This window comes from Vicugna pacos, chromosome 2, assembly GCF_048564905.1.
Source record: "Vicugna pacos chromosome 2, VicPac4, whole genome shotgun sequence".
NCBI lineage: Eukaryota > Metazoa > Chordata > Mammalia > Artiodactyla > Camelidae > Vicugna > Vicugna pacos.
This window is the reverse complement of record NC_132988.1, coordinates 55,652,091-55,668,764: the sequence shown is the minus strand read 5'-3', so window position 1 is coordinate 55,668,764 and position 16,674 is coordinate 55,652,091. Positions and strand designations below refer to the sequence as shown.

Here is a 16,674-nt window from a genome sequence, read left to right as displayed (position 1 = left end):
GAAGCAAGTCAGAGAGAAAAAGACAAATACTGTATGATATCACTTACATGTACAATCTAAAAAAGGATACAAATAAAATCATCTACAAAACAGGACAGATTCACAAACACAGAAAAGAAACTTATGTTTACCAAAAAGGAAACAAAAGGGAGGGATAAATTTGGAATTTGGGATTAACAGATACAGACTACTATATAAAAAATAGATAAACAACAAGGACCTATTATACAGCACAAGGAACTATATTTGATATCTTGTAATAACCTATAATGAAAAAGAATCTGAGAAAGAATAGCAATATATATATGTGTGTATAAATGAATCACTTTGCTGTACACTTGAAACATTGTAAATCAATTATATGTCAATAAAAAATATTTTAAGATAGTCTGTGCTCATGGATTGAAAGAATTAACATTGTCAAAAATGTCCATATTACCTAAAGCAATTACCGTTTCAATGTGATCGCTAACAAAATCCCAATGACAGGAGGTAGGATATAGCTCAGTGGTAGAGTGCATGCCTAGCATGCATGAGGTCCTGGGTTCAATCCCCAGTACCTCCATTAAATAAATAAATCTGATTACTTCCCCCATCTCCCCCCCAAAAAAACCCCAATGATATTTTTCACTGAAATAGAACAAAAAAAAAATCCCAAAATTTGTGTGGAACTACAAAAGACTTCAAATAGCCAAAGCAATCCTGAGGAAAAAGAACAAAGTTGGAGTTATCACACTCTCTGATTTCAAATTCTACTATAAAGCTATAGTAATCAAAACTGCATGCTATTATCGGAAAAACAGATATACAGATCAATGGAACATAATTGAAAGCCCAGAAATAAACCCACACAATATATACAGACAATTAATTCATGCAAATGAGCCAAGAACATACAATGGAGAAAAGACAGTCCCTTCAACAAATGGTGTTGAGAATACTGGACAGCCATGTGCTAAAGAATGGAACTGGACCACTTTCTTAGACCACACACAAAAATTAACATAAAATGGATTAAAGACTTGAATGTAAGACCTGAAATCACAAAACTTTTAGAAGAAAACATAGGCAATACACTTTTTGACACTTAGAAATGTCTTTCTGGATATGTCTCCTCAGGCAAGGGAAACAAAAGCAAAAATCAACAAATGGGACAAAATTAAACTAAAAAGCTTCTGCATGGCAAAGGAAACCATCAACAAAATGAAAAGACAACCTATCAGATGGTAGAAGATATTTGCGAATCGTGTATTTGATAAGGAGTATGAGGTGTATACCCCAAATATATAAAGAGCTCATATAATCAATAACAACAAAAACAACCTTCTTAAAAAATGGGCAGAACATCTGAATTGGCATTTTTCCAAAGGCATATGGATAACCAAGAAGCACATGAAAAAAAATGTTCAACATCACTAATTTTTTGGAACTGCAAATCAAAACTAGAATGAGATATCACCCCATGCCCATTGGAATGACTATTATCAAAAAGCTGAGAAATAATAAGTGTTGGAGTGTATGTGGACAAAAGACAACCCTCATACACTGTTCACGGGAATGTAAATATGGAAAACAGTATGGGGAAAAAAAACTAAAAATAGAACTACTATATGATCCAGCTATTCCACTTCTGCATATTTATCTAAAAAATACAAAACTAATTAGAAAAGATACATGCAAGCTTGTGTCATCGCATCATTATTTATAGTAGCCAAGATATGAGAACAACCTAAGTGCCTATAGATGGATAAATAGATAAAGAAAACACACACACACATATATAAAATGGACTACTACTTAGCCATAAAAGGATAAAATCTTGCCATTTGTGACAAAATGGATGGGCCTTGAGGGCATTATGCTAACTGAATTAAGTCAGATGGAGAAAGACAAATACCATATGATTTTACTCATATGTGGAATATACAAAATAATAACAATAGATGAACAAACAAAACAAAAACACACAGATATAGAGAGCAGATTAGTGGTTATCAGAGAGGAAGGGGTATGAAGGAGCGTGAAATGGGTAAAGGGGGTCAACTGTATGATGTCAGATGGAAACTAAACTATAGGTGGTGAGCACAGTGTAGTGTATACAGAAGTTAAAATACAATGTTGCACACACAAAACTTACATAATGTTATAAATCAATGTGACCTCAATTTAAAAAAATGAAAAAGAATAGGCTTTTCAGCAGAATCTCCAGTTACACAGCAGACAGGCATATTCTATGTGTCCACCAAAATTTACAGAATGATTCAAATTCTCCCTGGCATCAAGGAGAATAAAGTCTTATAGGCAAGTTTATCCACTTGAACTCCTGGATTTTGTGTGAGAAAATAAATTAAATACTCCATGAACATTATATGGATTATATGTTATACATATGAGCATTATTACTAAAAAGCAATGTGGCACTTCTGGCAGAATAACACATTCGAGATATAAATGTTTTTTGGCCCCTGACTTTTATTCCCCTTTTCCTTTCCCTCATCCAGGTTGATGGTCTGCTCTTAATTCACTGTGCTCTCAATACTCTTCAGTTCCTGAAGAGAGCCACAATGGAAAGAGAGCCATGATGGAAAACAGTTATTTATCAATCTTACTGCTATAGTTTCCTAACGCCAAACCCCTTGAGACAATGCAAGATGCCTCCAAAACAAAAGTCATGATGGGATTAGAAGCCTTTCTCCCAGGACTTAAGAAAAAAAGATTCCAGTATGGGAGGATGAAACACCAAGAGAACAGTATGAGGGAGATGTTGTGGGTGGTGGAAAAAAGCGCCCTGCACTTTGTCCCTGCAGAGTCAGAAAAGAAATGCTGCACGGAGCATTTAAGAAGACAGGCCACAGATACATTCATAGATTTCCACACTCTCATGCACCTTCAAAGCACCAGAAAGATCTGCACGTGGCAAAGGATAGTGGAAAGTGATGGAGAGTGTCACCCAATTTGACAGAGGCCATGAGATGAGGAACAAGGGACATCTGAGTGGTTAGCAACCTGTATAGGAGAATGAGAAGTTACCATCAACTCCACAAGTGATTTCTTGGTCAGATACACCCCATCTCAACATCTTGGACCATGTGATCCCATCCTCCCATTCAACTTAAACACATCCCCCGCAAGATGACAGAGAATCACAGATTGACCAAGATTAATTGCCCACAGCCCTAAAAATTAGTTTGTACAAATGAATTTGTGAACTGAGAATCATGTTCAATGACAACCCAGACAGAAAAGTCCTAAGCCTTCATACTTAGTAAGGAAACCTAAATAGTATTTACCTTCTCATGGGGGAAAAAAGGTTTTAGGAATTCCAGGAAACGTGTCTAGGAGTCAAAAAATAGATGTATTGCATTATCTGCAATAGATATAGTTTTTCCTCTGCTTGTCAAAATTCGTTTCCATTTATGTCAACATTTGAGTCTTAGAAAATGACAGAGACATATCAAAACTTCAGAGTAGTGATTTTAAAAATAGTGTCTTTGTGATGTTGTTATTTTACTATTCTTCTTCATTTTCTTATCTTTCTTCCCAGGATAATACCAGAATGTAATTAGCACTGAACTTTAATACCTAAATTGGGTATTAAAATCAGATCAAGTTTTTCTTATTAAGGGCAGTGATCCATATTCTTTATTAAGGTATATAGTTAAGTCTTATATAAAAGAATACAATCCATTTAATCCTTCCATTTTTAAAGGCTGTGATTTTATTCATCACAAAATGCCGCTGGCATTTAGTTTTTCCTTCTAGGGTGCAAAAAGTTTTCCACTCTAATTTTTCAGCTACATATTATCGTCTCCTTGCTTATTGGAGGACTAAAAATATAGCTACTGCTAGGGCTCTCTGACATTCACGTAGACATCTTGGGAACACTGATGGAACTGATAACAGGCCATTTTATAGGGCCTTAAAAGCTACTCAAGAAACGAACAAGGTCCATTAGAGTTTCTGTCATGTATATGATAGGGAAAAATATACCACCATAAGATCCACTCAATTGTCCTGCTGTGACAGCAGTAGCTATTGTGTGTGAGAGGTTTGGGGAAGGTGGCTCCACCTTGGTGTTTATGCTCTGCTGGCTAGTGGGAGTCTCAGGTACGGCATCCTAACAGAAGGCGCTTTGTGATAGGCTATCAGTGACAAACAAGAACGACAACGTGCAGCCCAGTGGTTTGACAAGAAGGAGAAACTCAACAAAAGGAGAATGACCTGCTGCAGTTTCCCGTTTCAGTCAAACATTTACTTCCTCACACAAAGCTTAGCTTGGTGTGTTGGTGTCCAAATCACATTTGAACCTTGTACAGAGTGATGAGAGTCGAGCTGAGATATTTTAAGTGGATTTCTTTTCTTTGTACCCTGTTTTGAACTGCTTTTCAACCTACAGATGTTTGGCAAAGCTGTCCAAACTAAGAAACTGAAAGAAAAACATGGAAAAAGTATGTTCCCAGATTAATGTTTTATGCATGTGTGTATTTAATATATCCTATAGACCAGTCTTTGATGTATACATAATAATCTAATAGATAAGCTTCTTTTTTTCTTATGAAAAAGACAGCAATTTCATCAAGATCTATATATAAACTCTTCAATAAATATTTATTGAGCACCTACTACTCAATATTATACTGCATCTTTACGAGACTGACAGATGCACAGTAACCAATACGTGGTATGATAACTTGCCTTCTGTAGGAAAACTGAGACATGTAGTCAAATAATTACAAAGTATGATACACTCTCATCTCTCATCAGTGTCACAGTCCCTATCAAGGTGCTTCCAAGCTTTTCCCATATTTTTTTTTTAAAGATTTTCTTGGGGAGTGGTCATTAGGTCTCCTTATTTATTTACTGTTAGTTCTTTTTTTTTTAATGGAGGGACTGGGTATTGAACCCAGGACCTTGTGCATGCTAAGCACATACTCTACCACGGAGCAATACCCTCCCCTCCCATATTTCTTAACTTAACAATTCTACCTTCTCATCTTCTCACTTCTGACACATGACACCATCTATTACCTGAGAAAACCCACATGAGAAAAGTCACTTCACCTGTTATCATATAGAATTTATTTTTTTAAAGATAATGTATCAGAGAAGCAGTGTAGGTGCCTATTCAAACAGAACCTAACGGAATCTAATGGAAAATAGAGCTAGTCCTCAAACGTACAAGTTAAAACTCGAACTCAACTCGAATTCAGTGTTATACCAACATGTGATCATTTTTTTTGTCTTCCTCCTAATTTCTCCCATCACTTATTCCAACTTTTGTTTCATTTTTATATTCTCTTGAAAGGGAAAATAAGGAAAATGAGCACGTTTCAGCCATACTTCTTATGCCAGGCCCTGTGCTAGCATTTTAGATAGTGTGTCTCATTGAATCCTCATCATACCCCTGTGAGGTCAGTAGTGTGACCTTCACACAGATAGGAACACTGAGGCTCAGCAAAGATCTCACAGCTAGATGGGATTCAAACACACATCTGCCTAAATAGAAAGTTCTTTATGCAGCCCTCTGACACTCTTCGCCAGCCCAGCTCCTTCCACTGTACCTATGACAGGAAAGGAGTCAGGAAGGATGTTAGCTGCTTATGAATTACGTCAAGTATTTCACACCTTTATTATTGACACATGTTCAAGAGTTCTTGTTTTAAAAAAGCAGTCCTTAAAAAGTAGTCAATCTACTATTCTATATCGTTCCTTGCTTTCACTGCCAAATTTCATTTTCAAATAATATAGACATCTTAAAGCACAGTTTTAGATTTAGAGAATCATTGAGCAGATAATGCATAACATTCCATACAGTAACTCCCCACTCACCCTACACACAGTTTCCTCTATTACTAACATTTTGCTTTAGTATGGTTGATCTGTTAAAACTGATAAACCAGTATTGATACATTACTAACCAGAGTTCATGGTTTACATTAGTGTCACTCTTGGCGGTGTTGTACAGCATGATAGGTTTTAACAAACGAATAATGACATGTATTCATCATTATCGTACCATATAGAATAGATTCTAAAATCTCCCGTGCTCCACCTACTCATCCTGAGCCCCTAGCAACCACAGATCTTTTCACTGTCTCTATAATTTTGTCTTTTCCAAAATGTCATATAGTTGGAATCATACCATATGTAGCCTTTTCAGACTGGTTTCTTCCACTAAGCAATATGCATTTAAGGTTCCACCTTAGGAATCTTAGGAAAAATCTTTTCATGACTTGATAGCTCTTTTTAAAAAATTGCTCTAAATACAATTTTTTTCAACACAAAATGGTAGAACCTACAATATGTCAGGCCCCATGATGAGTATTGAGGATGGGACATAGCTCCTACTCTCAAGGATCTTACTGCCTAGTGTTAGGAGAAAGGTATTTAAGCACAAAAAGTAATAACATCTTATAGGTATTATAATAGAACTCTGTAGGGGTACAAAAGGCGGGCCAAGTGGGGAGAATTCAAATTTACTCCTGGTATAGAGAGTCAGGAATGGCTCCCTACAGCATTTGGTGTTTGCACTGAGGGATCAGTGAGAGTCGGGGCAGAGCACCAGGAAAGGTTTTAGGTGGCCAGCAGGACATGCTTTGAGAGGTAAGAAGCCCAGACAGAAGCTGGTAGACCTAGGTGTGAACAAGCTAACCTCTCAGGTCCCACCTTAGAGCCTGTGTTCTCTCTCACCTCCTTCGTGTCTCTTCTCAAATGTTACCTTATCACAGGCCTCCCCAGAACATCCTGGAGAAAGGGAGCATCTCCTTCCCACCTCACACTCTTTTCTCCTTACCCTCCTTCTTTTTCTCCATAGCAATTCTCAGCTGTAATGTGTTAAATATGTATTTGGATGTGTATGGTCTGCCTTCTCCCACCAAAGCATGTGGCCCTAGGAGCAGACACTTCAGCTTTGTTCACGTTTGGCCCACAGTAGGCCTGCAATAAGCATTTGCTGAGTGAATTAATATGCTTATAGAGAAAAAATGCTATAAAAGAATGTATTAACTCTTACTGGTAAACAAGGGAACATTTTAACCCTGATTTACGTATTTCCCACAACTGCTATTAAATACACAATATTTTAATTCCCCAAATTCTCATATTGTTTTATTTCTCTACATTATATTGAGAGGGAGAAAAAGAAATCTCAAGAGCTTTCCAAAATGTCAGACAACTTTATTGACCTTCCCATACCGTAATTTTGACGAAACTGTTTTCCTAATACTAATTCAAGGCCTGCTCTAATAAATACTCCTTTCTACAATAGAGCCTGGCACTTATTCAAAATGAGGATGTGTTAAGTTACTTAAATAATTACCCTAGAGAGCAGCTGAAGATTGGCACCCAAAATATATTTTATATACAGCACATCTTATGACCTTCAGAGCTCAAAATTTTTAAATTCTCTTTTGTGATTAGGTCCTAGGGGCTATAATTAGTATATTTTCTGGGAATGTTGTCTTGGAGGAGGGGGTGTGAAGAAGCAGCATGCTTTGAGCACTGCTGTGTGCAACGTGCTTCAGATTTTCCTGCTCCCAGACATGCCTGAAGCCTGAGCACTGATTCAATGATGAAAATGAGAGGGAGGAGATGATTCTGCTGTGTGGCCATAATGACTGTTTCAGTTTTAGACAGAGTTGCCCAGGGTATTACTTCCCCAGGGAGCATTCTATGAAAAGCATGGGTTTTCTTAATCCCTTGTCTTCTCAGTTCTTAGATCTTTTCTCTGATCTGTTTCTCTAGCCAACTGCATTCATCCACATCCAATGCCATAACACTGGACCTTGATATCACTAACAAATATACCACAGCAAAAATAATCTCAATGTCAAGCTCCCAACTTTTTGACATGCATCCCTTCCCTGCTCCTCTGCCTTCCCCACCTCCAGTGCCAGCAACGATTCAGTTGAGTGAAGAGAAGTGAAGGGTTTTCCATTTCCATCATTTCACATCCTCGTTTCTTACCTCTCCCAGTCTAGATGCCATGGATGATTATTACAATCAACTTGCCTTTAACTCTTTTGTCCCTCACTCCCTCTTTCCCACTTAATTATACCCCAACTCTGATTAAACTCAACTGTCCACTTTCTCTGCACCTCTGCCCCAGAAGCTGAATGTTGCTGGAGAAAATCAACAACATGTAGATAGATCTTTCTCTCAATTTATGATCAACAATCTTAGAAGAGCACTCACAAGCGCCCAGGAATCCTACTGCATTTCTCATTATTTGAAACAAGTTTCAGATCTCCTTTTTCTTCAGACCTTCAAAACCCCCTCCCCTCTACAGCCCATGAACCCACTTCTTTCTTCCCTGAGAAAAAAGTAGCAATCAGATGGGAACTCCTTCAACTTCCCACCGCCAACTTTATTAACTTATCTGCATCTACACTCTCATTCTCTGCCTTCCTCTTACTACAACGGAAAAAAATTTCCCAGTGTCTAAAAATGTCAACCCCTCCCTTTATTTTCTGGATTTCATCTCCTCTTCCCATGTTCAAGAAATTCAAGCCTGCAATTATCGTGTGACTCTCCATGTATCATTAGACTCTCTCTGTCTACTAGAGCATTCCTATAAACATACACATACAAACTCTCCATTAAAAAAAAAAAAGTACTCCTTTGATTTCATGTTATATTTCAGTCATTATCTCATTTTTCTGACCCCTTCACAGCAACAAATATCAAGAGATGCCTAGATTTACTAACTTTCTTCTACCATCTCACTTTTTATCCTCAGCCCACCCCAGTCATGTTTATCTCGCCTCAAACCACTGAAATTGTACTTGTCAAGGTCAAAATAATGCCCAGGATGTAAAATTAATGGTCATTTCTCTGCCCTTATCTGACTCGAACTTGCAGCAATTTCCTTTCTTCTTGTAACACTTTATTCCCTTTAATTCCACGTTAGAGCATTGTCCACGTTTTTCTCCCATCGAAATGGACTCTCTTTTCAGCCTTTTTCTGTCTCAGTGCTGAGCCTCTTTCACTTCTTCATCTAGACTCTCTGCTGAGATCTTATTCAGTCCCATAACTTTATTATCTGTGTGCTGTTGACTTTCCATTTTGAATCTTCAGTTTTGAGCCCCACCACTGAGTTCCTAATCTTGTTTCTCTCCTTTGCTTTTCAAATAAAGAATAAAGCAAATAAGGAGCATCACTTTCCAACCATTTATTCAAGCAAAATTCGTAGAAGACATCCTTGACTCTTATTGATCTCTTACACCACCTACCTCACCTACACAGATACTTCCTAAACAAGCATCAAGTCTGTCCAACTATATCTCACAAATATCCCTTTTATCTGTCCACTTCTCTTCAGTTCTGCTGCTACTACTCTTGTTCATGCCACTGCCATCTTTTGCTAATAGCACTGCAGTAGCCTCTAACCACTCTTCTTGCTTCCTTTATAGAGCTTCCAAAATCTATTCTCCACACAGCAATCCAAGTGAACTTTCTACAGTGTAAATAGTGTAACTTTAAGTCCCTTAAAACTCACCAATGGTTTCCTTTTCCACTTGGAATCAATTGCAAACATTTTGTTTGTTTTGCCTAAATGGCCTTTTATCCTAGTCTATCTCTCCAACCTCAGCACATCCTGCTCTTCCTATTCCTCATTATGACCCAGCCACACATGCTGGCCTTTTTTGTTTCCCAAACTCCCTCCCAACTCAAAGCCTTTGAAATTGCTTTTGTTTCTGTCTAGCATGGTCTTTGTTAAGAAATATCATTGCTAAATACGTTATCCAGCATGAATTTTCCCTCCAGTTACTATTATCAAGTGACTATGTTTTATTTTTCTCATACCATTTATTATCTAAAATTATATTATAGCTTTAATTTGCTATCTGTTTTCCTCCCTCTAGAGTAAAAAACTTTAAGACAACATGGATCTTGAACACTGTCTCATTCACTCTTCTGTTCAACTAATGTAAAGCAGATATCCTATCCAAAAAAGGTGATTAGAATTATTTGTTGAATGAATATTGGAGCTCAGTTGTTATTGCTAAATAATACATACTATTAAGTATCAAGATTATTAGACCATTTTGCTCTTTTTACCTTGGAATTAATGCTTGAAATCCAGTATTTGGACTGCGACATTGTACTTCAGGATTCCCAAGAAGGTTCACTGCAACAAAAACATACATCAGTGCAAATTATTTTTACATTAAAATAAATATAAACACCATCATTTTACACATATTAAAAAAGTAATTGTGTATGCAAATAACCTACAAAATGATAAAAGTTAATCAGTAAGCCTCAGGACTCGATAATTTTTCTATTATCTTTATCTCAACTACTATAGATTCTCCAGAGCTACAGCAGTTTGCAGATAGACTCTAAAATTATAAAAATACTAGAGTTTTCACAAGAAATAAACCCCAAGAGTCATAATGCTTCTGCCAACATGATGCTGAAACCAAAGCAAAATGCTTCAAAGTCACCATTTTGCCTAGAGTTTTAGCCTATATCAAGTTAACTTCAAAAATATTTTAATCTTACTGTTTTAGCCCATGTATTTTCTATATACTCCACTGACTGCAAGACCACTTTAATATTCTTTGTATCTAATAGTAAGAAATATGGTGAAGAATTAGTATAGCATTGTAATAATCCAAATACTGGAAATAGGAAAAACTGAGGAAAATCCAAAGAATTGCTAAGAAATAACTACAAGCTATTATCACATTTTAAATACTATATTCTAGAGAATAATGATAATAAACACAAAATTAGAAAAATAATAACAATCTGTACACAATAAAAATTTGATCTACAGATTTAACTTAAAAATTCAATTTCATAGCAAATTATTGAATGGAGATATAAAGTTTATTAAAGTTATTGAAATTGATATCAATTGTGATGGATCACAACATTATGAATGTACCAAATGTCACTAAATGGTACCTTTAAAATACTGCTTAAAATGGCAAATTTTACCACAATTTTTTAAAGGTACTGTACCGTACAAAACTAAGTAACTAGTATAAAAGCATACCAAAATTTTTAAATAATATGGAAATACTTAGATTAACTAGTCCTTTCTTCCAAGTTCATTCTTAACAAACATGGTAAAAAATATTATATCAGAACTTAAAAAGAAAAAAAAACCTTCCTTGTAAAATACACATGATAAAGACTTATATTAGAGGAATTATTTCAGTATAATAAATGTTAAATGTAAAATAGAGAACACAATTTAACTTCCCTGTTAAAAAATGATAAAAAGGATTAATTTGACTTACTTGAGTTTACTTTAGAAAATACACTGCAAATTTATGTCTTTGTTTTTGATTAAAGGCAAAGTCAAAGAGATTAAATAGTTTTATACTCAAATATAACTGTTTTTCAAGCAAAAACCAGAAAAACTTCCAATTTCTGGTCCAAGGAGATGAAAAGGGGATCTCTGCTGGTTGAGGGAGAGGGAGAAATATCCTGGTATTTTTTTTCCCATTCCTCCCTTAGCCATGGGGGCAGACAAAGGTATGAAGAGTGTGCAGTAGAGTATGTAACTAAAACTCAGTGTTCTAGCAAGATGACCAAGAAACGGAAACTCTAGGAATCAGATGTACTGGGGAGATTGAGAATTAAAAAGAGCTCAAGAAAGTAATCTAATAGATTTGTGTATGACCTCCTAGACTTGATCTTGAGCTGCACATGTATGGATCTGACCCTAAACAGAATCCCAAACGCTTTGAGAAATGAACTACAGGATAGACACTGCCTATATTTCAACTCTTACCAAAAACAGAAGGGAGAACATTTTTCAACTGATTCAATAAGCCCAGAACAATCCTGATATGAGAACAAAACAAAGTTATTACAAGAAAAGAAGACTGTGGAATAATTTCCTTCATGAAGAAATAAAGAATAGAAAAATAATATGGAAAACAAATGAAACTTAAAGTTGGCTCTCCGATTATCTTAAGAACATTGGCAAACCTTTAATTGGATTGATCAACAAAAAGAGAAGACTCAAAATCAGGAATGAAAGTAGGAACATTACTACTGAACTCACAGAAATGAAAAGGATTGAAATTAAACACTATGAATGATTGTATTGGAATAAATTAGATAACTTAGATGAATGGATAAATTTCTAAAAATATACAAATCACCACAACTTAATAAAAAATAGAAAATATAAATATAACAATAACAAGTAGAGAGATTGATTCCATAATCAAAAAATTTCCAACAAAAGAAAGGCCAAGAACAAATGGCAAATTCTATTAGACATCTGAAGAAGAATTAACATCAATCCTTCTCAGACTCATCCAAAAAATAGTAAAGGAGGGAACACTTTCTAACTCAATTGTATGAGGCCCATATTACTCTTCCACCAAAGCCAGATAAAGACATCACAAGAAAAGAAAACTACAGATCAGTTTGCATATGGATCCAAAAATCCTCAACAAAATACTAACAAAGTGAACCCAGCAGCATATAAAAGGATTACATAGCAGGATAAGTGGTATTTAGCCCAAGAAGGCAAGGTTGGATAAACACATGAAAATCATTCAATGTAACACATGATATTAATAAAATGAAGGAATAAAAAACATATGATTATCTCAATATATGCAGTAAAAACATTTTGCAAAATCCAACATCCTCTCATGATAAAAAATGCACTCAACAAACTAGAAATTGAAGGGAAATTCCTTGCTACTGTAAAGCATGGGGAACTCTGTATCCTGTAGTAACCTATAATAAAAAAGAATATGAAAAGGAATATATCTATGTATATGTATATGTATGACTGAGACATACTGTTATACCAGAAATTGACACATTGTAAACTGACTATAATTCAAATAAAAAATTTTTAAAAATAGGCAAAACACTTGAAAAGAGACTCCTTCAAAGAAGATATACAACAAGCAGAGGAACAATGCTCAACATCATTAGTTGTTAGGGACATGCTAACCAAAGCCACGATGAGATACCACTTCACGCTTTCTAGAATGACTAGGTAACAGAAGCAGAAAATAACAAGTGTTGGTAAGAACTTGAAGAAATTAAAATCCTCATACTTTGCTTGCAGGAATGTAAAATGTTTTAGGTTGCTGTGGAAAATGGTTTGGCAGTTTCTCAAAAGTTAAACCTAGAACTGCTATATGACCCAGTAATTTCAATTCTAGCTATATACTCAAGAGAAATAAAATCGTGTGTTCCCACAAAAATGTCCATAGCAGTATTATTCATAATGGCAAAAAGGTGGAAATAATCCAAATGTTCATCAGTTGAAGAACAGATAAACAAAATGTGGTACAGCCATACACAGTGAAGCTAAGTAAGGCTACATGCAATCTCTCTGTATTATTTCCTATAACTGTATGTGAATCTACAATTATATCAAAATAAAATGTTCAATTAAATAAATCTTACTTCTTTATTATTATTTTTATATTATTATTGTATATATTTATATATATGTTATAATATATTTATATTATATTATTATTTCTACAATAATTTAAAGCTAAATTTAAAAAATACCATGTATAGTGTCTCTTAAAAATACTTAAACATAAAAGTAATAAAGCACATACAGGATCTATATGCTGCAAACTACAAAATGCTACTGAAAGAAATCAAAGGACCAAACAAATAGAGAGATGTAACTTGTCTGTGGATTGGAAGATTCAGTATACATAAAACATCAATTCAGATGTTCCCTAAATTGATCTATATGCTTAACAGAATTCTAGTCAAAATCTCATCACAATTTTTTGTAGATATTGAAAAGCCAACTATAATTAGTACCTAGAAGAATCTAAATAATTTTCTAAAGAAGAATATAGTTAGAAGATTCACACTACCCAATTTTAAGACTTACTATAAACCTATAGTTACCAAGATAGTGAATAAACAACAGAAAAAATAGAGATTCCAGAAAGAGAACAACATAAAATACAATCAATTGATTTTTTACAATGATACAAAGACTATTCAAAGGAGTGAGGACAGTATTTTCCACAAGTGGCTATTGAAAACATTGAATATCCATATGTAGAAAAATAAGCCTCAACCTAAATCTTATATAAAAATTAACTTAAAATGGCTCGTAGATCTAAATATAAAACTTCAAAATTTTCAGAAGAAAACACAGGAGAAAATCTTCATGACTGGGATTAGGTAAAGAGTTGTTAGATACTATGCCAAAAGCATAATCTAAAAAAGTATAAATTAGTGGACTTGATCAAAAGGTAAAACTTTGACTTTGTGAAAGACCCTATTAGGAGAATAAAAAGATAAGCTACAGACTGCAAAAAAACATTTGCAAATAACATATCCAACAAAGGATTTGTATCCAGAATTTATTTTAAAAAACTCAAAAACTCAAGAATAAAACACAAATAATGCCACCAACAAAAAAAGGCAAAAAACCTGTACAGACATATATACCAATAGGGGTGCACAATGATAAATAAGTATACAACAAGATGCTCAACATCATTTGCCATTAAGGAAAGGCAAATTAAATCTACAATGAGATATCACTATACACCTATCAGAATGGCTTAACTGAGCATACCAAGTACTGACAAGGATGCTGACCAGCTGAAATTCCCATACTTGCTGACGGCAAGGCAAAATGGTATAGCCACTCTGGAAAATAGTTTGTTGGTTTCCTTAAAAACCAAATGTACACTTATCATATGACCCAGGAATTGCACTCCTGGACATTTATTCCAGAGAAATGAAAACACAAAAACTTGTACATAAATATTCCTGGTTACTATTAGAAATTTTTAAATTACATTCCAAGTTTGCCTTGGATTGCTATTAGATGGTGCAACTATAGACTCTCACACTCAACTGCCTGCTATACATCTCTTGGATGTCCCACAAGCATCTTAAACTCAATTTGATTCAATATGTCAATATGTCCCAAATTCAACTCACCATCTTTTCCCTAAAACCTCTTTATTTTTTTTTTCTTGATTACTGGCAGCATAACACACTAATTCAAACAAAAATCTGAGTAGTCATCCTAGACTCTTAAATCACTCAACAGCTCATCAGTCATCAGGCTCCATATTTTCTACCTCCTTAATCACTCTCAAATCTGTACACTATTCTGATTTTTATTGTCTCTTTATTTCATCTCTTCTTACTCTGACCCCTGCATAGCCCCTAACTAGCCTCTTTACCCTTTCTCTCACCACCCCAATTCCCATCTCCCTCAGTCCATTATTCACTCTGATGGCAGACTAATGTTTCTACAATTCAGTTTCAATTACGTCACTCTCCAATTCGAATTACTTCAGTAGCTTCTTTGAAACTTTAAAAATAAAATTTAGACTCCAAAGTTTGACCTAAACAGCCCTTATTATCTTGTTTCTTGCCTCTGTGCTTTCAGAGTGCTTTTTACCTTATCTGGACTGTAATTCCCCAACTTCATCATTTTAGTTCACTTACTAGTTACCTTAAATTTTACCTCCCACGAAAATCCTCCTTAAGTTCCACTCCCCAAACATCCTCTATATATTTTCATCTGCCAGCACTTGGACTAGCTGCCTCTTAGTTCATTTACCAGTTAGTCCTGCTGAACTAGATTCTCTGAAATCAGGGTCATTTTGTCATGGTGGTGGTTGTTATTGTTGCTGTTGTTACTTAACACATCTGAAACCTTACACCTAAAAGGCACTCAGCAAATATTTACTAAATTAGTAAGACAAAGGCATCTTCCTCTTTCTTTGTTTCTCCTTTTCTATCTTTCCTCAATCACACCTCTGGAGAACACAATTCATAGTTTGATAGAAGTGCCAGGTAAGTGAAAAATAATTATAAAGCAACATAGTAAGTGCTAAAAGAAGAGGAAATGATAGTTTTTTTTAAACATTTTATATTGAGTTATAGTCATTTTACAATATTGTGTCAAATTCCAGTGTAGAGCACAATTTTTCAGTTATACATGAACATACATATATTCATTGTCACATTTTTTTCTCTGTGAGCTACTATGAGATCTTGTATATATTTCCCTGTGCTATACAGTATAATCTTGCTTATCTATTCTACAATTTTGAAATCGCAGTCTATCCCTTCCCAACCCCCGCCCCCTTGGCAACCACAAGTTTGTATTCTATGTCTATGAGTCTATTTCTGTTTTGTATTTATGCTTTTTTTTTTTTTTTAGATTCCACATATGAGCGATCTCATATGGTATTTTTCTTTCTCTTTCTGGCTTACTTCACTTAGGATGACATTCTCCAGGAACATCCATGTTGCTGCAAATAGCATTATGTTGTCGGTTTTTATGGCCGAATAGTATTCCATTGTATAAATATACCACTACTTCTTTATCCAGTCATCTGTTGATGGACATTTAGGCTGTTTCCATGTCTTGGCTATAGTAAATAGTGCTGCTATGAACATTGGGCTGCAGGTGTCATTTCAAAGTAGGGTTCCTTCTGGATATATGCTCAGGAGCAGGATTCCTGGGTCATACGATAAGTCTATTCCTAGTCTTTTGAGGAATCTCCACACTGTTTTCCACAGTGGCTGCACCAAACTGCATTCCCACCAGCAGTGTAGGAGGGTTCCCTTTTCTCCACAGCCTCTCCAGCATTTGTCATTTGTGGACTTTTGAATGATAGCCATTCTGACTGGTGTGAGGTGATACCTCATTGTAGTTTTGATTCGCATTTCTCTGAT

The 16,674-nt window shown here is 35.2% G+C and overlaps 1 long non-coding RNA gene across 2 annotated transcripts in view; it reads right to left on the bottom strand.

Annotated features, from left to right (window-relative positions):
* The window catches only part of LOC140686422 (uncharacterized), a 190,781-nt gene that overhangs the window by 75,340 nt on the left and 98,767 nt on the right, over positions 1 to 16,674 (bottom strand). For both annotated transcript variants that reach the window (XR_012060242.1, XR_012060243.1), the window contains exon 3: positions 10,060 to 10,129. This is a non-coding gene — a long non-coding RNA (uncharacterized lncRNA). The remainder of the gene's footprint in view (positions 1 to 10,059; positions 10,130 to 16,674) is intronic.